At 31.8% G+C, this 18,990-nt stretch overlaps 1 pseudogene; it reads left to right on the top strand.

Annotated features, from left to right (window-relative positions):
* The first annotated feature begins 12,461 nt into the window (after positions 1 to 12,461).
* On the top strand, positions 12,462 to 14,900 carry LOC133674008 (probable serine/threonine-protein kinase PIX13; annotated as a pseudogene).
* Positions 14,901 to 18,990: the final 4,090 nt, after the last annotated feature.

The raw sequence follows: 18,990 nt of genomic DNA on the forward strand, positions 1-18,990 counted from the left end.
TAATTTAACTTCAGTGATGAATATATGAGGCTTGAGAATCTGACTGCAGTTATTTTTTAAAATACTTTTCGCTGAAATATATTAAAATAATATTTTTTATTTTAAAATTATTTTTAAAATAAATACATCAAAACAATTTAAAATATATAAAAAAAATTAATTTTTAATAAAAAAATTTTAAAATTTTTTAGTACAGTCCAGAGCTGCTGGGGCTGGTGGGGTGGGCCTTTTCTGCTCAATTAAAGCTGACGACTAACCAAATTTGGTTGTTGGGACCTTAGATATTTTTATTCTCCTTCTTCGTTGGTTCTCCTGTGTATTGCGGCGGTGTAATTCCTTAATGTGTTAGTTCAACTCATATTAATGTCCTTCATGCCCGAGTTCAACTCTTTACCGGCCTCCCTTTTTTATCCGTTCTAGAAAAGCGAAGAGAAAGAAATGAGCCACGATGCTAACAGAGAAGAAGCAAGCATCAAGGAGCTCTCAGCCCACTCTTGTTGAATACCCCGAGTTCTGCAAAATTCAAAATTCAATCACCAACTGTGTGGGTGAGTATGAGATTTATTATAATTAATGAATTTTGGTTTACATGATTCAAATTTAAGGATCGGAAGTTGGCTTGTGTTTGCGGAACGTGTCAGCACCTCCTAGAAAGAAAGGATTATTTATTTATTTATTTATTTATTTCTACCATGTGCTTCCTATAATTTTGATTTTCTTTTTATCATTTTTTATCTCAACACGATGGATATCTTTGAGGATCCTCCACCATTTTCGATGAGAGCCCAAAAAATATCCTTCTTTTTTTTTCACCTCAGTAATTTTTTCAGGAAATCATCTAGCAAACCCCCTAAATTTCTATCGTCTGATGACTTTTATTGTAAAGTTGAGATTGATAATTAATAATATTCATTATTTATTATTATCTTCCAATACCATATTTTTATTAAGATCCCCCAAAATATTCGGTGGGATCCTAAAATTATTTTTCATCTCAGGAATTATTTTAGAAAATCATCTTGAAACCTTCTAAAACTTTGTTTTGGAATGTTTTTTTATTGTAAAATTATTTATGAATGTCAAAATTATTGATTAATAATATGTTAAAACATTAAAACTTAAATTCAACTAAAATTATTAGTGTCCCCAAATTAAACTAAAAATTTTTGTTGTGAAATAAAAGATACTATACACATAATATTATCCAAACTTTTAAAGAGATCTACAACTATTTATAACTATTATGACCATGTGCTAAAATCTTATTTTCAAGGATATTTACAAAAGAAAATTTTAACTCTTGTCAAAAGAGATATCATTTTTATATTTATATAGGTGAAATTATACATGTCTCTATTATATTAAACATAAATTTTAAATTTCATTAAGAGACTATACTCATCCTCCTTTACATAATAGAAATCATTGAATACTATCAGAATAGGGTCTAAAATTAATTATCAGTGTCCAACAAATACTAAACAATAACTTGTTATTACCCATTAAACTAAGAGATAAGCTTATTGTTGATCCAAAGTTGAGTTCTTATTATTGGTATCTTTAATAACGAGTTTCAAATCCATTGCATTAGTTATTTTCCATACAATGTCTCTAGATAGTCATTTTGTGAGTGAATTCACTAAATTATTCACAGACTTCATATAGACAATGATGATTACCCCATTTATAATAAACTCTCGAATATATCTGTGTTTAATGCTTATATGTCTTGACTTACCATTGTAAATGTTACTATAAGCTCAAGACATAGTTGCTTCATTATCGCAGTATAAAAAAATAGATGACATAGGTTGTGTCCATAACTTAATATTAAACAACATATTTATTAGTCATTCTGCTTTTTTACCTGCAGAATGATATGCTTAAACTTATCAAGTATTTTCTCAATATAATGTGATTGATTAAGTGCATAGCCACTACTATATTTCTTAATGTTGATATCTAAAATTGTATCTACTTCATCAAGATCTTTCATTTTAAAGATAGAAGTGAGATACGTTTTGGTTTCAACTATTCCAATTATATTGGTGCTAAATATTAACATGTCATCTACGTATAGACAAATAATCATACAAAAATCTTTTATAAATTTGGAATACATACATTTATCAACACCATTGTGATGAAAATCATTCAACAAAATTACTTTGTCACGCATTTTCTCAATATAATGTGATTGATTAAGTGCATAGCCACTACTATATTTCTTAACTTTGATATCTAAAATTGTATCTACTTCATCAAGATCTTTCATTTTAAAGATAGAAGTGAGATACGTTTTGGTTTCAACTATTCCAATTATATTAGTGCTAAATATTAACGTGTCATCTACGTATAGACAAATAATCATACAAAAATCTTTTGTAAATTTGGAATACATACACTTATCAACACCATTGTGATGAAAATCATTCAACAAAATTACTTTGTCAAGCATTTTCTCAATATAATGTGATTGATTAAGTGCATAGCCACTACTATATTTCTTAACTTTGATATCTAAAATTGTATCTACTTCATCAAGATCTTTCATTTTAAAGATAGAAGTGAGATACGTTTTGGTTTCAACTATTCCAATTATATTGGTGCTAAATATTAACATGTCATCTACGTATAGACAAATAATCATACTAAAATCTTTTGTAAATTTGAAATACATACACTTATCAACACCATTGTGATGAAAATCATTCAACAAAATTATTTTGTCAAGCATTTTCTCAATATAATGTGATTGATTAAGTGCATAGCCACTACTATATTTCTTAATTTTGATATCTAAAATTGTATCTACTTCATCAAGATCTTTCATTTTAAAGATAGAAGTGAGATACGTTTTGGTTTCAACTATTCCAATTATATTGGTGCTAAATATTAACGTGTCATCTACGTATAGACAAATAATCACACTAAAATCTTTTGTAAATTTAGAATACATACACTTATCAACACCATTGTGATGAAAATCATTCAACAAAATTACTTTGTCAAACTTTTCATGTTATTGTTCGGAACTTGTTTTAAACCATATAAAAACTTTACCAATTTACAGATTTTTTCTTTATTTCCAGGAAGTATAAAACCTTCAGGTTGCTCAATGTACACTTCTTCTTTTAAATCTTCATTTAGAAAAGCCGTCTTTACATCCATTTAATGAACATACAATTTATAAATTGATGTTTATGCAAATAAAACTCTAATTGATGAAATTCTTGCCACCGAATAATAAGTGTCAAAATAATCAATATCTGTCTTTTGAGTAAAACTTTGACAAATAATCTTGTTTTGAAGGTTTGTATAGAACTATCAGTATTGTATTTTTTTCTAAACAATTTAAAGGCAACAAAATTTATACAAATTTTAAAATTAAAAAAAAAACAATATTTGAAAGGGTATCGTAGAAAGTAGTATGTAATCATTTTTAGTATCTTAAAATTACAGAGACGAGAAATTCTCTTATGTGCCTAAACTGCTCATAACATAATTAAGGTGATTTTGGTTATAAAATGGGAAAGGTGAGATATTTTCTCCAACGTGCATCAGTTTTTGTCAAAATTTAATTTTCTTGAGTTATGTCTATTATTTTGCAATACTTCAGAAAGTTTATTGCAATTTCTCTTTAATTTTAAAATTTTAAATTGACATCTTTTCTTGCTATATTTTCCTGTTTTAAGCAAGTCGGAGCTACCAAATACAAGTAACGTAGCAAGGAAAGTGAAAGCTTCAGTCTAACAAGCTAACAAAAGGAGCGTGCCAGACGATGGTGGTATCTGCATAAAATAAACCCAAAGAAGAATGTATATAATAACCATGGTATGCCACTGCTATTTTCTACTAGCTTGTCGCGCCGGATTTTTCTTTGGCTCTTGTTGTCGTCAGCTTCATCTAGTTTGTGCATGTTCTGATTAGCATTTGCATTGTTTAACTAATTACTCTCCAATTAACATGATGGTTAAAAGAGTTTCAAATGATTTTCTCTCACGATTTGCTTAAAAAATCCTTAAAAAATCAGCTCTGTCTTCATAATGAAACTTATTCCTAGCAATGATGCATTGTTAAATGATAATGATGAGTCCATATTATCTTGAACAACGTTCAAATGAGAGGTAAGTGGACTATGCGTTTCAATACCATTCTCCATGTGGAATTAAGCCTAGTTCTGAACTCTTCAAGTGTTAATAGTAATTTATCTCTATAAAGGATACTATTAATCCTGGAAACTCCAAAGACTCCGTCACGTGATGCAACTCTGTTTTGTGTAATTCTATTTAAAGATAAAGTCTAGCTTCATACAAAGGCCTACTCACAATGGACTTCTATAACCAGTGAATAACCAATGTATATAAATATGCATGATACATGCATAAAGAAATCAATCAAGTGAAAGAGTTAATTCTGTGCATATCAGTTTAATGTTATATATGGTATCAGAGCTTGAAATCTCCCGAGAACAACTCAAATCCCAGCATGTCTTCACCTACACAACAAAGCTAAAATCTCAGTCCCAACACATTCCCCTCCTTTGAATCTAGGAAATCTTTAATTGCTCTAAATATTACTGCACAAATCAATGAAAAATTAACTCCATCCACCTTCCCTCAATAGCGTGCTCAATTTAAAGCATTATTAATTAGCTACAACCTACTTGATTATGTAAATGGTGACATTCCCTCCCCTTCAAGTGAATTAGTTTCACTACCAACCCGAACAAAACACATTGGGTCAGACAAGACAAACTCATTCTCAGCGCTATCCTAGTCTCTACATCAACAAAGATCACCCCTCGCTTAGCTATTGCCAAAATATCACAACAAGCTTAGCAAAAACTCCACACACTATATGTTAATGATTTCACGTGCCCTAAAATTAATGATTATATAATTCTTTTATAGCCCTGAGGTTTATGAGGCTCAAACTGATAACCTCTAAGGAACAAATCTGGGACATGATCATCAGTTGAGTTACACTCTTCATGATTATTTATTATTATTTTTATTACAAAGAAAGAAATTTGAAATTGAAATCTTTTGAAAAAAGCCAATAATAATTAAGATGTGACTCATTAAAATAATTAGAAACGAGATTTAATAATTTTCTTGTGATTTGTTGTTCTTTAGATGTCCATCCGGGACAGTGTGTCTACTGAATTTTTTAAAATTTTTGTATATATACCATACCATATATAGGATGAAGTACAATAGTATTTCACCAAGATGAAACCCATAAAACATTGCCCAATGAAAGTTCATAGAAGTCACTGCAAACCCTAAAATAATTCCAAAGTTTTGATAGTGATGACGAGTTTTTCATTGTTTAATTTCTAGGTCGGGCAATAAAATGCAATTTCGGTCTTCACACTGCGAATGCTCAAACAATAAAAAATAAATAAATATTAATATTTTAATATATTTTTAAATAAAAAACACCTTAAAAAACAATATTAATTCATCACACTTCCATAAACAATAAAACATAATGAAAAACTCAAACTTTACCAATCCCTGGAACAAATTATCGCCCAGCTATATTAATTCAGTAACAATATTTTTTATTTATTAAATTAATTTTAAAAATCAACATATTGTTTCTATGTAATAAATATTAGTTCTTCATCATTTTTTTATTGTAAAGTTATTAAGCTTGTTCTAACACTCAGGTCATGGATGGAGTATGTTGATCTATTTAAACTAAAATGGTATTATTTTAAAAAATTTAAAATTATAATAATGTTACTTTAATATTATTTTTAAAAAAAATCAAATTAGGTTATTGTTCAAATTTGAACATGTTAATTTTCATTTAGTTTTATTTAAAATCCAACTAAAGACATGTTAAAAAACCATCTTAGTTTAAAAATTTAAAATTTCAAGATATAATTTATATTATTTTTTAACATATCCTTTCAAGTAAAAGTTTTATAAACTTGAAATTTGAACAGATTTAAAACTTGAAATTTGAACAGATATAAATTACTTTACGCTTAATTTTTATAAAATAAATAAAAATAATGAAATTCAAACTCATTATTGTTGGATCATCAAAATTTTAATATCATACTAATGAATTTAATCTATAAATTTATATTATTAAATAAAATTTATATTATTTTCTTAAAAGATTTACAATGTATCCACGTGTCAGAAGTTGACATGACAGCCAAGTTCAATAACACTGCTATGTTGAGGTTCTGCCTACACGTGTCTGAGGAATTTCCTCGAACTTTCGTCTGGCAATCTATCGCCTATGCCCTGCTTGGTGTTCCTCTTGGAATCCATACAAGATAACGAGAGTAGTTGCGTCCTCCTCCCTGGCATCTTCATGTAATGGGATATATATATATATATATATATATATATATATATATATATATATATATATATATATATGCGCACGCGCAAGGACAGAGCTAGGATTATTTGTTAAGAAGATCAAAATTAATATAACAATATATAATATTTGTTTTAATTTATTGTACATGAGTTGTAAAAAAAACATGCATAATTTAGTTTTATTCAAATAACTTACTACAAACATATAATGATCTTTGTATAAGGTAAAAGGTTTGAAACAATACAAAATTGATTTAAAGCAACGAAGTTAATTTCATCTTCATAATATATCCATCATTTTAATATTGTTGGTTTTTATACCTATTAAATATAAACATACAAAGTATATAAGAAATATTAGCTAAAACGAAGCATTATTTATATTTGATAAACTTTGAAATAAAACAAAAAATAATAAAGAATGATTCTTAACAATATCAATTCTAGTAAGAGGTTGCTCACTAATCAACACAAATTTTTTATAAATTGAAGTACATTAAGGTTGCTCAACCATAACATCAACATTACATATTGGATTTCTTTCACTAAACTATGAGTTATCAATATTTTTTTTTTAAAAAAAATTCAATTCTTCTATATATATATATATATATATATATATGTATATATATATGCGCGCGCGGGGGCCATGCATTGAAGTGTATCTTTTCCTGTCCATCTTTATTCATATTCTCTCCCTTTTGACCTCACGACCATCACTTTATATATAAATTCAAGTGTCTTTTCTCTATTTCCAGGAGGCATCTTTATTCATATTCTCTCCCTTTTGACCTCACGACCATCACTTTATATATAAATTCAAGTGTCTTTTCTCTATTTCCAGGAGGCAACACTTAGCGCATATATATATATATATATATATATATATATATATATATATATATATATATATATATATATATATATATATATATATCTCGAGTCAAAATCAAAGAGATCATCAACTACTGCGAATGCTCTTGAGGATCCTCTACAGCTTTTCCTCCTGTATCTGGATAAGGTAACTATATATATATATATGAATCAGAATGTTATTTTACTTCGGTAGATATGCTTATCCTCTTTAACTTTTACCTTTTCCCTTATTCTCGGCCAAAATGTCGAGAGCGAAAGAACATATGTTCACACTCACAATTAACAATATGCTAATCCTTGCATCTTAGAGATTTTAATTTTGACATTATTTGAGGAGTAGGATTAATTCTCACAATTATTTAGAGTGTGTTTGGAAGTATGGTTGTGATTATTTTTCAAAGTATTTTTTTATTTAGAAGTGCATCAAAATAATATTTTTTTTATTTTTTAAAATTATTTTTGACATAAACACATTAAAATAATTTAAAAATACTAAAAAAATATTAATTTAAATTAAAAAAAAATAAAAAAATTTATTTATTTTGTAAATATTTCTAAAACACCAAAACACCAAAACAAAGAGGATGTTAAATATTCTACCAATCAAGAAGTGCAATCTTAAATATTCTACGAATCAAGAAGTACAGATTTTGCTTTGAGACTGGTGGGCATGAAGCACTTGTCCATAGAATTGACCCTTCCAATTGGAGAACTCATCAATGGCTTTTGATACTGGTCTAATTTCGCACCTGAGGTCTTGGTTCAGATCATTAGTTGGAGAACTCTAAACTATTCCTGTTGTTATCACATAATACATATATATCATATCAGACAAATAAACAAAAGAAGGAAATATAATGCAGAACCTCATGACTTCTTGAAAACAATGGCCTCTGCCATCGCATTTTAAATATAAGGAAAAAAATAATAATTATAAAAATAAAGATCAAAGTTAAAATAAAAATTAAATTCTAAAGGATAAAATTGAAAAAAAATATTCAAAACAAAATATATATAGCAATCAAAAGTTTGATGACTAAAATTAATATAATCAGCAAATAATATGATATTTCTAAATTTTTAACAATTTCTGAAAAATATTTTCCATCCAAAATAAAAGAAAAACACTTTCCTAAAAATCAAATTAAATTTTTCTTTGACTGCAAAGTGTTTTTTGTTGACCAATTTTTTTAATGATAAGCAAACATAAAAAGATTTAGAAAATAATTTTCAGAAAACCACTTTTCACCTAACAAACAAGTTCTTCCTTGTAGAATTTTTTCCAAGAATTCTTAATCATTAACAAAAAAAAATAAAATTATATATGATCTTTAGTCCAATAAATTTATTAAAAAAGAAAAACGAGCACGTAATGGGTTTCAAGTTTAAGACATTATAGATGAGGGCTTTTTTTTTTTAATAATAATGATACACTAATTCACTAATTCTCTCACTATCACATGACACTTGACTGAAGGACTTAAGTGTAAAATCAGTCTTTAGAACTAATTTACATTATATTCTCTAACATGTTCAAGTTAAAGCTTTTTTATTTTGAATTCACAAAAATTTATTGCCATCTTGTACTTTATTAATATTTTAATTAATAAGGAAAACAGGGTGATGGGGTTTGAATTACTGATAACTTAGTCAAAAAAAGCTTATGTACTATGCATAAAAATCATATACTAAAAACATATATCATGTTATGTGAGGCTCAAAAATAAAATCTAAATATTCTAATTTTCAATATTTTGGATGGGATTTTTTTTATAGGAAATTCGTATGCTTTTCCATCATAAACTTTTACGTGTAAAAGGATAAAGCTTCCTGTGCATATATTCCATACAAGTCATTTAGTTTCCTGTAATAGCTAGAGGTATTTCTCTTGATAATCTCCTGCTAGTCTCTGCTCGTTCCTTGAAGGCTTGTAAGCCTAAAGGCATGGTCCAGATATACAAGATCCTTCATAGTGCAATACGTCCGTTGAGATCAGCTGATTGGAAACTTTAGAGAGGAGGGAAAGAGATGGGAGTCTGATCAGTACTGTTCTTGAATAGAAGAATCATATTTTGATGGGGTAAAGTCGCTTGAGTATATGATACAGCTTGAAGCAAGCGTTTACTTCATTGCTTTGGTTTTGCATCTTCTTCCTATTTCTCTCCCTTTCTTTTTTAGTATAAAAATTTACTTTGTTGATTATCCTTTGTATCGGTGTTGTAATTGGCTAAATTTTTCGTACTTTTCAATAACACATTAACTATGCCTACTATACCTAGATATTTACTTCCCTTGAATTATATGTAAGTAGTTTTATTTGACATCTTGTAAAAATGGTCAGTCGGAGGTAATTCGAAGGTACTTGAAGCAAGAAATACAACAAAAAAGGAAAAGATTTCTTCTTCTAGATTGACTGTCCAACAAGGTAACAAAAACTACCAGTCCATGTTGTAACAATGGTCCTAAAACCAAAATTTCCAGTAAGTTCTCTTTTTGAAAAATAAAAATTGCAATTAAATTTCATCAACTTAATAGTTTAAACTGAGATGATGTTGATCGATGGAGGGAATTCAAAGCTACTAAAATGCAACTGATGCTATGAAAAAGTAGAAGAATTCTACGACCAAATCAATTGTCAAAAAAGGTAAAAAGAGAAATGAGGCAAATGGGGTTGGTACTAGCACACCTCGTAGCAAAGGTCCTGGAAAAATAACTACAAGTAGTATATATTGAAAATTAACTGCAATGGAATTGTATTTTCAGTTTTTTTTTTTGTAAATTTCAATAACTTTAGTGATTCTTGAAGAGTAATATATAAACTATATTTGAAACCTAAAATAATAATTTAAGTTTTTAAATTGAGATAATTTTATGATATGATAATTTAAGGAAGGTGCCAGCTGATGGTGGTATCTGCATAAAATAAACTTAAAGATAAATGTATATAACCATGGTATGCCACTGCTGTCTTCTGCTAGCTTGTCGCGCTTTCTTTGGCTCTTGTTGTCGTCAGCTTCATCCAGTTTGTGCCTTTTCTAATTAGAATATGTGTTGCTTAACTAATTACTCTCCAATTAATATTGTAACCCGGACATTAGGTGACTGATTAATTTTTTTTTTAAATAGATATTTAACATCTTATATTTTTTTAACGAAAAATATCTTGTTTAAAAAGTTGCTAATTAGTATTATGATCATTAGGAACTCTAACCGGTTAACAGAGATTCTATGATACGAGATTGATTATGCAGAATGAAAGATGCTATCATTCCTTAAGCGTCTTACCTGAGGCAGACTACATTACTGATTTTATCTAAAATTGCTAAAAGTTTTTTTTTTATATAATGTTCCTGACTCTAACGTTAGTGGATATTTACCTACGAATATTTTCAACTCTAGCATTGGTAAATATTGCACAAACCCAATAAGTGTGATATTCTTAACTCTAGCGCTAGTAAATAAGTTCGCAAGATTTGAATTTTTAATTAAAGAAGAAAAAAAAAATTTATCCCTTTCTCTTTTTGTTTAACTTTTTTTATTTACTTTTTTTAGACATGAATAAAAAAAATATTCCACAATATATTTGCATTTAATAATAATAGTTTGTAGATTGAGCATATAATAGAAACAAATTATACACAAGAAAAAAATAAAACAAAGCGGGAGGGGCTCATAAATAAATCAATAAAGATTCTCGAATTTTTCTGGAATTTTCTAAAATAAAAAAGTAGTTTGTTAGGTCAAATATCAAAACAAAAAAAAATAAAATACATGAAAAAGACATAAGTACCTGTTCTGCAAAACGCATCCTTAGCCAAAAATAACTTGGGTTGGATGGGTATGAGGTCCAGATCAGCCCATTCTTTTTTTTATTGGACTGGTTCAAGCCCAGCTGTTTTGAATCTAGCCTAGCCATATGGGCTTGATCCAGCCAGCTTGACCAAGTTACTGGTTCAGACCAGTAACTTGCACAGGAAGTAGGCACGCGTGAACTGATTCACGCGTGCACTGTACAGTGCTAATTATAATTACCTTCGGACTATTTTGCAAACTTTGAAATGAAGTTGCTGGGCATGAGGAAGAACGCTTACCTGGGCGAAGACGAAGACGAGGGTAATGATCCTAGCGTCGGCCGAAGAACGTCCTTCTCTTCCCCTTCCTTTCAGTCTCTCTCCCCTCTGTCTCTTGTTTTTGGTTTTCTTTCCTCTGTGTTATCTCCCTAGTTTTTCTGTGTTCTCCCCTGTTGTTCCCTTTTTCTCTCTGTTTTTTTTTTTCCTGTTCTCTCCTCTCCTGCGTTCTCTCATTCTCTCTCGTTTTCTCCTCTTTCCTCCTTTTCTCCGCTGGTTCCCCTGTTTTCTTCCCCCTCTCCAGTCCAAAAAAGAATCCTGTATCGATCTTCTCTGCTGCTTTTTATAGGTCCAAAACCCCGTTCCTATCCTCTTGTGGATGTTCATCCTGTTTTTAGGCACAGTTTCGGTGACACACTGCCACCAACAGTCCTGCCGTCTTCGGACTGTTTGGAGACGAAATTCCTTGCTAAAAATGGAGAGTCATGGAGGCGAAGGAAACGACACTAAGCCGGGCATCTGAGATGGTTCTGTTGCCCTTTTTTTGTGTCAAAACGGGTCTTGGCTTCTTTTGGTTGCCTTCTTCGGCTGGAACGACTGTGTTCCAGGGAGGGAAAGGATGAACAGTCCTCCCTGGAACGACGTCGTTTCCCGGGTGGAGAGGCAACTTCGGTTTGGTCCTCGATTTTCCAGAATAGTTTTAATTAGACCCTTATGCTAAATGGTAATTAAGCCCCTGTATTATGGTGCATCTTACAAAATGGTCCTTTTACTTTAATGTCTTGCGATTTTGACCTAAATTAGTTCATAACTTTAATATTTATTCAATTATACCCCTGATTTCATTAATTAAATTAATTCTAAGATCAATTAAGTTCCCAAACCTAGCAATTCTTCAATTACATTCCTGACATCATTAATTAAACTAAATCAAAGTTTAATTGAGTCCTTGAACTTCTCAATTCTATCACTGAAGCTCATAATTTCATTAATTGAACTCATTCAAAGTTTAATTAAGTCACAAATCTTATCAAATCTTTCATTTTCTATAAAAATTGGCTCCCAAACTTATAATTCCATTCTTATTAAATCTTCAAGACTTTCAATTTGTGTTGTCTTGATCTAAATCTCAATTATTCTTCATTCATTTTATTTTTTTGGTGAATTTATGCTGTTAAAAATTGAATTGGAACAATTGAAGGAAGCAACCTTCGATTTTAGAAATGACATGGTCCTGGGAAAGACAGGGTTTGGCAGTGTCTACAAGGGTTCACTAAAAGAAAAGGTGTCTTTTAAATAAAGTAGGAAACTGCACATTGCTGTCAAGAAATTGGGAAGCAAGGACTTGGACAGTGGCAGGTGATTGTATTTTATTGTTGATCTTGCAATTTGGGAGTCTTCAGTTAGCCAAATATGCATGATTAGTATCAGAATGAGAGGTTTCGTTGGATGAGCCTCCTGTCTTGATTTAATATTTATTTTCTGGTGACTGCTGAACTTGTGCATTTCATTCTAGATATTTAGCTGTATTGTCTGCAATTAAAAAAGGATAATAATTTGTTGAGATGTGGCATGAATTCAAATCTTTATTGTCTAAGGACTTCAATTTTAACTCACACAGTACAATGAAAGACTTGTGATTGTTTTGTCTAGAAAAAGATTACGATTATGACTAAGATATTTTCTCAATTTATTAGGCCTAGTTTTTTGTTTTTTTTAAGGATGATCTGGTATGCTCTTATGTTCTAAAAAGAGAGCTAGCATGAGAAACTCGTAGTGTGCCATGAGGATTAGATGTATCCGAGATTCGGGTTCGATAGTTCTTCAAAACTTGTACTGGTTCCGATTGTAGTAAAATTTCTCTTCAATTATGAATATAGGCATAGACGAACCATGTAAAATCTCTGTGATATATGGTTGTTACCTTCCTGTGATATTCTCTATATTTTTATGTTTGATCCTTCATTGTGTACTTCCTTTATATGTCACTGGTACAGACAGAGGTTGGTTTCTTGGCAAAGCTTTCTCATCCCAACATTGTGAAGTTGCTTGGATACTGTCAGGAAGAAGAAAATAGAGAGTTGCTTATTGTCTATGAATTCATGGAGAAGGGTAGTTTAAATTACCATTTGTTTGGAAGTAAAGACTGCTAAACTCTGTTAAATTCTAGAGATAATTGAACAAATGTTTGCTAATTTTGTAGCCACAAACCTTCATTTCTTTCACTGTTTGTTTTTCGGCATGTTCAGAACGATCTGATCAGCAACTTCCTTGGGAAACAAGACTGATGATTGCAACAGAAATGGCTCAAGCCCTGTATTATTTGCATTCTATGGATAGGCCAATAATTTTCAGAGATTTCAAGACCTCAAATATATTACTTGATGAGGTAAACGTCAGTATAATCTTTCGATTACCATGTTGAACTCATACTAAACAGGAACTTATCATACCGGAAAGCTTAAATTTACAATTTGAAAGCGAAATAGATCTGAAGAACAACAATACACTACAAGAACAGCATATTTTCAATCGAAAACAGCATCTCTCTACAACCCGGTGCAATGTAGCCTAAGCTAAACCTTCCAGATTCCTATCTTTGCAAAACTTGAACGAAGATGCCTCTATTGAATCTCTTATTTTTCTCTCCTTTCAGATAATCAGCATCTCTCTACAATCTGGTTCCTGTCCTTATAACTGACTGTATAACTATCCATCTGAGCATTTAAATTTTCCTCTCATCTAAACGTGGCTTGTGGTGAGATCATTTAGAATACACAACCAAACAACAAAACTATGTATAGGAATATGCAAAAGACCATAGATAAGCTGATACTGGTTAATGCTAACCCCCTGCCTCTTGATCACTTCCCACATGAATTCTAGCAGAATGTTTACCATCAAGCTTGATTTGCTTAGAACAGAAACCTCTTGTGTACTTTGTGTTGGTGGATAACACCATAATGTTAAAGATTCCCGAAGTCCTTTCTTTTAACATCAAAGTTTCTGTGTGTAGTCTTACACTCCGAAGCTGTCAGATTTTGGCTTGGCAAAATGGGGACCCAATGATGGCACTCCATACTTAACGGGAAATGTTATGGGCACACATGGTTATGTTGGCCCGGAATATAAGACTGGAGGTGATTTCTTGTACCGTCTAAACTTAGACTTCTCAATGTTCAATGACGTTTTACTTGAAACTTCACAGCATCCGAGCTCAGTTAATTTTGAATCACTTAAGCCAGGGTATAAACTTGTAGATTTTTCCATGACATTGATGTTATGTGATTTGTTAGGGAAACTGTATGTAAAGAGCGATGTGTATAGTTTCGGAGTAGTTTTGATCGAGTTAGTAACTGGTTTACGGTCTATCGACAAAAAACGCCCGCCTAAGCAACAAGACCTTCGAGAATGGGCTTTACCATTTCTAACCGACAGAAAAAAGCTGAGACAAGTCATGGACCCCAGATTGCAGGGGAAGTATGGTAGCAAACAAGCTTCGGAAATAGCTATGCTTGCTGTTAGATGTCTTAACTCACGTCCCATGAACCGGCCATCAATGAAAGAAGTTGCCGAGACACTAGAACGATTAAAGCTTCTGACTTGACATTAGAACGCACAAATTTGAAACACTTCCATTGATGTTTCTTTTGTTCTTCATGTTTCTTCTTCTAGGGAAGGAAGCAAAGGGTTGAGCTGATAAGGTATACAATGTTTATTTATTTATACTTCGGCTAAAGTGAGTCTTTCAATCGATCAACGAAGAAGGTTTGACCATTATAATTAGTACAAGTAATGTTTGATTATTATTTTGAGATAAAAAAAAAATAGAGACAGAAGAAATATATATTCTCTTATTCTTTATATTTTAAAATTATAGAAATTCAATTTAAATTAACCAAACACCTTTGTTCTTTTTATATTTGTCATTTAAATGCTGAAACACTAGCCGAGCGCAATTCTAGTCACTGTGGATCGATATTTTTACATTTTCTTAGTTCTTTTGGGTAGTTTACAATCCTTCCGGCCATTTTCAAGCCTAGTAATTTCTGAAAGCTTTTCAGTGCTGACCGGTCTCCGTTTCCCAAAGACGTTTCACCTAAATTTTATCACCAATGACTGCAACTGCAGTTTCTTTCTCGTTTCTTCTTTTCCACCAACAAATCCTATTCCGCCGTCTAATCCATCAGTGACTAACACGTGCATTGTTTAAGGGAGCCAGTTGATAAAATTGATAGTTCGGAGACTCGACCAAGAAACTATATATAATTACCTGAGGTTTGCTAAAAAATCTAATTTCGCAGGAAAGTAAATCGAAAACTGGCTGTTAAAAAATTATTAATAACTCAACGAAAAACGGAAAGAACCATTAAAATTACTCTGCTTTAACTGAAATTTGGTCAAGCAAAAAAACATATTCAAGTTAAAAACAATATTCTCTCATATAGTTTTCTCAAACATCAATTTGTTCTAATTCTTCTTAATGAAACTTAGTCCCGGCTAGGATGCATTGTTAAGTTATAATGATGAGTTCATATCCTCCTGAACTTGCATAGTTTGTCAAATGATTCATAAATCCAATGATCCAAGTTTTGATCATGCCCCTTGATAATACTTTGAAGAAAAATTTCCATCTGGGAATTTTCAACCTGACATTGATACACTTACACTGATCTTCCTGCTGCCAAATTGATATGTGCTGGTCAAGTAGTTAAATGTATCCACTGGAAATGATAGGCCTACTTGGCCCATTTTTTTATGGGCTTAGGGTGAGCCGTTTCGATGGTAATACATTTTTCTACCCAAACAACCCACTGATGGATATGACAAGAAATAACTGAAATTCAATCACTAGCTCTACAATGCCTTTTTTTGTCTTGCCAGTTGGTTTTTACACTGTTTTCTTCTTACATCACTTTTATTAAATCTAGTCCTATCTCACTGGTCAATCTGGTGACCTGTCAAATTAAAAAACTGATTTTGATAAGGTTATTTCGTGTTGAATTGGATTAAAATTTCATTCGATCATACCCGGGGTTAACCCTTAACCCATTGACTCAATTAAAATCCAAGTACATCCCGGTTTGACTTTAAAAAATAATTATAAAACAATGGTATTTTGACTTTAAAAAAATCTTGAAACTACCGTTTTGAATTGATTTAATAAATCTATGTCGACTAGTCCAACCCAAAACCTAGATATTGGACTGGATCATAGGCCTGACTTGGCTTTATAACTATGCTACCCACAACCTGATGACTTCAGCCTTAGACCGGGTCAAGTTTGGGTCAGATTTGCCTACTGTGGATGTTAAAAAGCAGGTTCCGAAAGAATTGATTAATATTGAATGAAATAATGTGCACAATAACATTATGTACTGTCATATAGCTGTAAATTATCAGCACAGGCTCTACCTGAAACTTAATCTCCAGTTAACTTTTCCGAAGGAAAGGTGTTGGCTTTGCATGGGCATGCAGTAACCTCCATTCTGAAGCTAGGTAATTAGTCTCCTGAATGGTTTAAGATTCGAAAGGATTTCCATTTCCCAGAAAGAACAGGCTTTTACTTCTTGATGGATAGAGTTCTGAGTAGCAGTAATTGCTCTGATCTCTCCCCTTTCTTCTTTCCACCAGAAAATCATCCAGACGCCACTGCACACTCTGTAGCATTGTGATGACCAGTTCACCATCCTCTTCAGTGTTAATGACGTTGTTTGGAATAAAATAAAACATAAACAAAAGCTTTTGTCGATGTCATCTGTTACACATTTCTATCAGAAATGAATAAAAAATGGAGGAGAGCCGTGGAGGGGAAATCTCGTTGGTATTTCCATAAATAAAGACCTTAAAAGTCAATTAAAAAGCCTACCCTCATCATTGATTCAAGAAAGATAGAGTTCTTTTGATGGGGACTCTCTGTTGTTGCACTTCTGGTCAATCAAATCCAGCCCTAGATACTGGCCCTGCTCCTGTTGTACTAGCCCCAGTATCAATCGCTGACCCAGACATAGCTCCTACCTCTCCTGGACATCTCTTTGAAGGTTGGTTTTCAACTATATCATATTCCTTTCATTTTCATTCCATACTTGGTGATCTTATTGAAAAACTCATTGCAAGCCTGTATCTTTCTTCTAACAGGTTGAAATTATGCTCTATTTTCACTTCCACATTCTTTTGATAGTTTAGAGTCCCTTTAACATGTATACTTTTGCAGGATTTGAGTTGTTCTTTAACTTTCGACTAGAAAAGGAAGTCATAATTAACTTCTGACGAAGAAAAAAAGAGGTCATAATCATGTCCAAGCACTCTTATTTTCTCAGTTTTTCGCTTGAATGTGGATATCATTAATCAAAGCCAGGCAACTAAGCAGGGAGCTCGATCCTGCTACAAAGCCAATACAAGAAACAGAACATCTAAAAGCAACAGAAATTCTTCAACTGCTACAAACTAACAGCAAGAAAATACGTGCCAACTGAAATTCCAGCAACTAAATAGGTCAGAATATCCGGGGTCCTTTCCGCTTCCGAACTTAAGAATTTAAACTTGAAGCTTCATGAATCCTGTAATTTCTCTCCTTCCAAACAAAATATAAATCCACATTAAGCTCTGATCGGCTTCTTCCTTGGGAAACAAGGTTAAAGATTATAACAGGAATGGCTCGAGCCCTATCTTATTTGCATACAATGGAAGGCAAGGTTGTTAAAATCGTGATTTTAACAAGGGCACCTCTCCTGGACATTTAACTGATGGTCATTTATCATACATTATATCATTCTCGTAAATTATTGATGTTATCTCATTATGTAGAAGGCTTTAAATTTGTTCTCGAAATCAGATGCTTCAATTTTTCTGGGCACTATTGCCTCTTTTAACATCTGGTTCTGTATGGCAACCACAAATTTTTCAGTACAGTTGTCTCTATCAAGTGGTGTATTTGCAGCCATGCGGGGAAACAAGGTCACCGAGGACAGAGAATTCCCTGTTTCACCAGATGAAGAGGAACCTTGAAAGCTTCAGGTTTCTTACCGAAAGATGCATCAGCCTTCAAATTGCTTATATCTATCAAGCATTTGTATTTCTCTGGATCAGCTTGCACTTGCGTCCTTGTATTCCACTGCTATCCGCTGCATTTCGTGTCAATCAAAGCCAGTGTCTCACAAAATGCAAGTTCCTTTTTTGTCTTTTGAAAAGATACCAAAATGCAAATGCAGAGGTAAGATAAATGTTGTTAGATATTAGCAAGAAAAGAATGAAAGCTAGGCCTAATTTTCGTTCGGTGTGTTGAAGGCCTTTTACTTGTTGAGGTCTGAGATTGCTTGGAGCAAGTTCAGAATAGGGCAACAATTGGACCACCATGCAGGATTCCTAGTTCACAATCCAGCAGTTTTCTTAGAATTGACTGGGGGTTCTAATTATGTTGCTGTTCGATTAAATAGATTCCTACATTTGGTACGTAGTGATTCAAATCAAATGGTGGGCCGACCCAAAAAAAACAAGGGTTTTTTTTTTTTATTAAAGGACTCGTCTCAATTGAAGAACATATTAAAATTAAAAAAAAAAAAAAACTAAGTTTACTCAACCTTTCACTAGGAGCAAGGCTCGGTAGTCGGTACACTATGAATTATTAGAGTCCACTAATGATTTTGCCCTCTATAATGGCAAGAGAAGCGCCGAGTTTCGAGGGGAAAATGGTATTT

The sequence above is a fragment of the Populus nigra genome, chromosome 15 (genome assembly GCF_951802175.1).
Source record: "Populus nigra chromosome 15, ddPopNigr1.1, whole genome shotgun sequence".
Classification (NCBI taxonomy): Eukaryota; Viridiplantae; Streptophyta; class Magnoliopsida; order Malpighiales; family Salicaceae; genus Populus; species Populus nigra.